General features: G+C 35.6%; 1 long non-coding RNA gene across 1 annotated transcript; it reads left to right on the forward strand.

The window, feature by feature from the left end:
* The first annotated feature begins 6,632 nt into the window (after positions 1-6,632).
* Positions 6,633-7,507, forward strand: LOC136228665 (uncharacterized). Its single transcript, XR_010688803.1, has 2 exons — positions 6,633-6,689; positions 7,292-7,507. It is a non-coding gene; the product is annotated as an uncharacterized lncRNA (long non-coding RNA).
* Positions 7,508-7,813: the final 306 nt, after the last annotated feature.

Genomic DNA, 7,813 nt, shown 5'->3' on the forward strand with positions numbered 1-7,813 from the left:
TCATACGAATGGGAATTAAAAATATGGTACGATAACATTCAAACATAATAATAAATATAATTGTACCAAACATAATTAGAAATATTGTACCAAACTTAACACAACATATTACAAATAACGAAAATGAGTTAAAGATAGAAAGGATAAAACCTATCAAGGTGAACTCGGTGGTGAAGGCGTAGTCTCAACTCCTTGGCGTCGGAAGAAAGATAGCAACCGGCGACGAGTAGATTTATGCTCACATCTCAAAGTAGTGATATTGGCATCCACCGTGTTTATCCTCGAACTCATTTCAGTATTGTTGGCAACGACTTCATCTAACCGCAAATTCATTTGACGGTTATGCTCGTTCATTTGTGTCAAAACACGTTGCCATCCAACTTGTTCGTCCATATTTGGTTCCTCATTTGCTTGCTCTTGGGCATTTGCATCAACATTCTCCTCCTCCTCCTCTTCATCAAAATCCTCATCATGATCCTCATCATCTTCTTGGGCACCTAAACCTTGGCAACTTGAAGCTTCACCACCCAAAGTAGAAAAAATATGTCTTGTACGATCCTCGTATGATATAAATGCGGGTGGTCCCAATTTTTTCAACAAATTGGCTCGTTGAAGTGCCGTGATATCCAAGGAAGGCAAACCAACATGAGGCAAATTTTGATAATCTGCTAATTCACCCCGAGCACCCAAAACAATGCCGGTAATTAAATTACCCATTGGCACTTGCTTATTACGGGAAGCGGAAGCTCGGACCAAATTAGTAAATATCATTCCAATACTATCAATGGTCAAATTCTTAAAAATACAATCTAACACAAACAAGTCATGGATTTGCACCTTTGAACTTTCAACCCGACCAAATAAAGAAAATGATAAAATTTTGTGAAAGAAAAAGACACAATTATCCTTAATTAATTTACTAGACGTGTTCTTTGGATGAAAAACATCTAAGCCGGTTAAAGATTGCCAAACCGTGTGTGCATCAAAAGTCTTGGGTTTTGAATAAAAATCTTGAGTAGGAAAACCAAACCATCGGCTCATCGCCGCATACCCGACCTCAAAACGAATACCATTATTTCGAAAATAAATAATACCACGGGTTTTGTCATAATTGAGAGTGACTAAAAACTCCATAATATGCGATTTACTACTAGGAAAACGCATACTAGCAAATTTTGTCCAACCAAGAACGGTTAAAAATTCATCAATACGTTCGGTAAAAGAAAATACGTTTACCGTGTCAGTATCGATAAAAGGCATGTCGATGAACTCTATCTTAGTATTAGAAAAGTGGCGAAATTTTCGGCCCTCTACCTCCGTCGCAATATCGAACGGTGCTCCATATTGAACTCGTAATCTATTGACTTCAGTGGCTTTGGTTTTGTTAGCAACTCTTTTTTCTCTAGACATTTTTGTGGGATTTGGTGAAAGAGATGAAGAGAGTTGAAAGAGATAAATGGTAGAGTAAAGATAATGGTTGTGGTTTAAGGAAGAAGAAGATGAATAGGGTAAAGATATATTGGGAAGATGAGTGAATCTTGGTTTTGGGAAGAGTAAAAGTTGATTGATTGGTGTAAATAGAGGTGATTTATATAGGTGTAAGTTATAGGTATTGATTAGGATAGATTAATAGGTAAGTAATTAGAGTAGGAATAGGAATTAATGCAAAAATCACCCCAAATCCCGTCATACATGTCGCGTGTCACGACTGAGATTTTCAAAATCTCAGTCGCGACAGTAAGCATTCCAGGGGAGGTAATTTGCCTAAACCTTGGTTCTTTCGCTGTTTCAACTGAGATTTCAGAATCTCAACCGAGATTCCAGAACTGCTGGCTAAAATTGGATATTTTTGACAATATCAACATGATTAATTCATCTCCTCTTGGGATTAAGTAACATTAATGCTAAGTTTAATTCCTGAAAACAAAAACTGAAACATTAAATTGAAGGAAAACCAAAGGTTTTGCCTTAATTAAAAGATACATTAATTATGAAAAAATGAAAATTTATTAATCATAATGAAGAGAAATACAACGAATACCTTATTACATATATACATAAAAACATCTAAGTACACAAACATCAAACATATGTACACTATTTACAAACAAACAATAGAAAATTTAAACAGTATCCCTATGAATTGGAATACGGCGTGCAGTGGCCCTATCAATCTTCGCTTGAATGAAGATTTGTCTTTCTCCAGGAGAAAGAAATTTTGGACCAGAACGAAACTCTCTCTTTACAAGTCCCTCATTTTCCAGAAACTCGTAATTAAGAATAGGAAATGGTTCCTTATCAGTCCAAGGAACAGAAACTGATCCCTTGGTTCCTAGAATTATTCCACATATAATATTCCCAAACCCTATTGTCCGATTCTTTGAACGGGAAGCGGCAACTAATCCCTCCATCAAAATCTTTGAGGAATTAACTGTGTTACCTTGGAAAATATCACCTAGCACATACAAATCTGTATCCTGCACGACACTGCTTCTAACTCGACCAAACAGGCTATGACAGAGAAATTTGTGAAGATATAGCATGGAGTTAGAATTTATTGATTCGTTGAAGGCAAGACGTGGATTGAATCTCCAAAATCCCGTCAACATTCTCCATATATATGTAGAAGTCATATCTCTACCGGGATGGTGCGGAGTGGTGTCCCGTGGTGGAAAACCAAACCAAGAATGAAGTTCAGGATATCCAAAAGTGAATATCTTACCCTCACAGTGAAAACTAAGACGAACACGCCTCTTATTGACGAAACGAACAATAGATAGAAACTCTAGAACCCAGTTTCCAATAATAGGAAACTTCATAGAAGCAAACTTGGTCCATCCCAAATTTTTCAGATAGCGATTCATGTCATCGCTTATCCCGAGTTCTTCGTTCAGGAACTCGTCCATATATAGCATTCCACAAAACTGTGCATATCTAAACTGCAAATATCGTCTCCCCTCATCATGATTGTAGATGGAAAACCATGCTCCATAGCGTGAAGAGATATCGACACGCTTGCTTCGAGCAGAAGTGATCTTCCTAGCATTTTTCAGAGATTTGGTCATGTTTGTGAATAAGATTGTGTCTGTAGCCTTTAGAAATGAAGAGAGAAACTCAGAATTCTGAAAGAGATGAAATGTAATGAAAGAATTCTGAATCTACAGGAATATATAGGTTACATAAGTGAAAGGTTGTGTTTGTTGAGAATGAAAAGGTGTCAAACTGATACCTTTTGGATAAAACTGACTGAAAATCTCAACTGAGATTTCTGTAATCTCTTACAGTTATTTTGAAATGTTAAAATACTGAAAATCTCAATTAAGATTTCCGGAATCTCTACTGAGAATTCCCTAATTCTAAAACATGGAGAATCTCAACTGAGATTTCTAGAATCTCCACAGAGATTTCTAAATATATATTTTTCTCAAAAACACTTATTACTTTATGAAATATTTCAAAACACGACGGAATTTTATTTTACAACAACTTATTTGTACACAAAAAAAATAAAAATAAAAATAAAAATAAAAATAAATTAACCTAAAAATTAAAATAAAAATAGATTAAATTAAAAAGAAAGAAAAATAAAAATTATGAACAAATAATAAGAAAAACTAAAAATTAAAAATATGAAAACCAAATAAATTAATTTTCAAAGAATTCGTCCACGAATTCAATTGCTTGAATTGGAGCTCCTTCGTAATAAATTTTGCATCGATTACCGTTGACCTTAAATCAATCGCCTTTGAAATTTTCTAGCTCTAAAGCTCTATAATCAAATGTTTTAACAACCACAAACGGTCCATTCCATCTAGACCTGAGCTTACCTGAAAATAACTTTAATCTGGAATTAAAAAGTAAAACTTTATCCCCAACATTAAAGCTTTTAACTTTAATTCTGGCATCATGCCATTTTTTAACTTTTTCCTTATAAACCCTTGCATTTTCGTAGGATAAATAGCGTAATTCATCCAACTCGTTTAAGTTGAACAAACGTTTTTTTTCCTGCGCTTTGCAAATCATAATTAAGGGTTTTTATAGCCCAATATGCTTTATGTTCTAACTCTACTGGTAAATGACAAGCTTTACCATAGACTAGTCTATAAGGTGTCATTCCTATAGGTGTTTTAAATGCAGTACGGTATGCCCATAGCACATCGTTAGGTTTATGTGCCCATTCTCTTCTAGAAGACGAAACTGTTTTCTCAAGTATCCATTTGAGTTCTCTATTTGATATTTCCGCCTGACCATTCGTTTGAGGATGGTATGATGTAGATACATGGTGGTGTACTCCGTATTTTCTCATAAGCGACTCAAAGCTTCTATTTATGAAATGGGTTCCTCCATCGCTTACCATAACTCTAGGGACTCCAAATCGGAAAAATATTTCATTTAAAAACTTAACAACTACCTTAGAATCATTTGTCGGGGTTGCAATTGTTGAAACACTTTTCCACATGATTTTGATTTGACAAAATTATTTAAGTTAATCCATGATTAAGGGGCAATTAAATTTAAGTGCTTTGGTTTAATTGTACTAATGTATTTGTTCAATGTTGAGTATAATTATAAGTGAACAGAAATAAAAAGTACGACAGAACGAAGTCAGCATGAGGCACAGAAGCTGAGTTAAACACGACTCAGCATATTAGAAGAAAAGTCATCTTCAGAACAAACGCTTGAAGATGAAGCTGACCAAAGGAGCTGAGTGGAACACAACTCAGCACAATAGAAGAAAAGTCTTCCTCAGAACAAAATACTTGAAGACGAAGCTGACCGAAGAAGCTGAGTAGAATATGACTCAGCCTTGACAGAGACAAATATCCCCATGGAAAGGAATAGTTCGTTTTGGTAAAAGAGGGAAGTTGAATCCAAGATACATTGGGCCTTATGAGATCATTGAGAGAGTTAGACCATTGGCTTATAGGTTAGCTTTACCACCAGAATTGTCTTTAATACATGATGTATTTCATGTGTCAGTATTAAGAAGATATAGATCAGACCCAAGTCATATGATTCCTGAACCTGAGATTGCAATAGTGAACACAGACTTGACTATTCGTGAGCAACCTTTAGAGATTTTGGGACGAGAAATGAAACGACTCAGAAACCGTGAAATTCCAATGGTTAAGGTGAGATGGAGTCATAATCAAACACTTGATGAGGCAACTTGGGAGGTAGAAGAAAATATGAGGACACAATATCCTTACCTATTTGAAGCTTCTGGTAAGTGAATTTCGGGGACGAAATTCTTTAAGGGGGGAAGAATTGTAACATCCCTAAACCCTAACATATACATCTTCCCACATTCATATATGTTTTCATGATTGAATACATACATTTTAGATTCATCTCATTGGCATCGGAAGTTTCGTATGCATAATGCGATTATCATGCGATTAGTAGACGATTAGTGTGTCATTAAGATGTAACGATTGGTTAATTGAGTTAGGACTTAAATGAATGAATGAACATGTCCTTAATTGATTAAATTAGACTTTTGGAGGGCTGGAAATGAGTTTTGTGAACAAGCACCTCACTTAAGCATGATGTCACCCAAGATTGAGACAAAATGCACCTCTTCATTTCAAATGGATGTACACAACTCATTCTTTATGCTTTCCAGCCACAATTTCGACCAAAGCTTCAGCAAACTTTCCCTTTTCATACCCTAACATCCTCCAAAGAAAACTCTTCCAATTTCTTCCATTGTCAAGCCAAACAAGTTAAGTTAGGAAGCATACTAGGTGATAGACACAACTTGAAGGTTAGTATGTTGTTTTAGCTTGTTTTCTATGAGTTTGAGATTATGAAATACCTAGGTATGATGATAGGAGTTGTTGTGGATGAGTTATTATTGAGTTTGTTGAGTTTTGGTGTTGTTTGAAGTGGTTATAGGCTGTCCAAATGAAAGATATGTATCAAGTGCCCTAAACAGAAATCTAGGGTACTGCTTTCCGTCATTTTGGAGCATGTTTTTCATATTGATATTGTTAGAATTTGAAGATACATAAAGAATAAACTATGTTCCTATATGTGTTATGAAACCCTCTGTAAAATATGGGACTTTAATTCCATATATAGAGGAAGAAAACCTAGATGTATCATGACTGCCTTGAAATTGAATGTCATGTGAGGCAGCCATGTTGATGTAGCATTTTGAGGATCTTAGATTCCGAATTGGAGAAAGTTTCTTTATACAAAAGTGTTCCTAACTACTTGAAGTATATGTCTGTAAAAGGATTTGGCAATCCATTGTACTTAGTGTGAGCTAGGTTGAGTGCATTATGGTAGAGGCAAAGCTGGGTAGTCTGTTTCTTGGCTGGAAACAGGACAGAATCATTTTGCATGCCATATATTGTGCATAAGTGATATTAATGTGAATTTTGGATATGTTCTACCCATATATGTCTAGTTTCAGTAGGTTCAAGAATCAGGGAATTTGGATTCATATAGAGAAAGTTATGACAGAATGTGTGCAAGTAGGTCATGTGATGATCTAAGACAAAAGGATTAGATTGCATGAACTTTGTGGCATTAGTGTCTTGTAAATCATATAGCATCCTTAGTTTATATTTTCATTAAGTTTATGTTAAGACTAATTGGATCAATGTTATGTGACATTAGGAGGGCAAGGTGCAATTGAACGCACACCCGATCGTGTTGAATAGATCGAACCAAGTGCGACGGTAAGCATATTGCTTATATATGTGTATGAATGTATTGTGCCTTGTGACATGTTGAGTGTGAGATGTGGTTGAATCTTATGTGAATGATGTGAATCATGTTTGAGTGTTTGTGATACGCTATGATTGATAAGAAAGTGATATGATTGAGAGTATGTTGCAGTGTTATGAGTAAATACGGCATGTTGAGCCTTGTGCACATACTGGAACTGGATAATGGTTGGATTATAAATGAATATGAGCTTGCTTAGATGGATATGTGAAATGGTCCAAGTTGAGAGTGCTATCCGAATATTGTGAGCGGGAAGCACATGTGTTGAGATATATGAGTACGTGAGTTGAGTGTAACTCCTCCGTAGCACAGATGATTGTATTCCGAATTTAGTGAGCCGGAATACAGATTGGGCCCAAGGACCATTTTATATATATTGTCTAAGTACAGCAAGGCCTTTCTAAAATAAGTATTACTATAATAAATGAAACAGGTGAATAAATTCTAACTTGGTACTGATGATATATTTTGATTTGTGCTCTTTACATTACTTTTGTATATACATATATGCGTAATATGTTTAATGAGTAGGCAGCTCACCCCTTGCCAACAGATTTTACAGGTTAGGTGGAGTTCTTCTTGCTTAAGGTCGCACCAGCAGTGTCAGTCCATTCTCATCTAGGCATTTTGGAGTCTTGTGATGTACTTTTGTTTTGTAAATCCTCTATGCAGGATAATGACTTAAACGTGTATTGTAAATGCTTTCTCTTATGTATAATCTGTAAAGTTTATATGAGATTGAAGTTTATATGATTGAGTATTGAAAGCATGTCTATAACTGATATTGTGTGAGATATCATGTGATCCAAGTGAGGGGGTTACATTTAGTGGTATCAGAGCGGGTCTACTTTCCTAGGGATTTGGTTGTGTATGACTTGTTTTGGATTCCTAGGTTAAGACCACATAATCATATTTTCTTATGCTAAAGCATGTTGACATGGTCATGTTTCATGTAGGGTTATGGAGTCTGATGGTGAGAATGGAAAATCCGGTAATGTGTCTAGTCATGGTTCGGTTGGTCATGTTCATGAGTCTGGGGGCTCAGAACATATAGGAGCTTCAGGACATGCAGGTT

The sequence above is a fragment of the Euphorbia lathyris genome, chromosome 5, assembly GCF_963576675.1.
Source record: "Euphorbia lathyris chromosome 5, ddEupLath1.1, whole genome shotgun sequence".
Taxonomy (NCBI): Eukaryota; Viridiplantae; Streptophyta; class Magnoliopsida; order Malpighiales; family Euphorbiaceae; genus Euphorbia; species Euphorbia lathyris.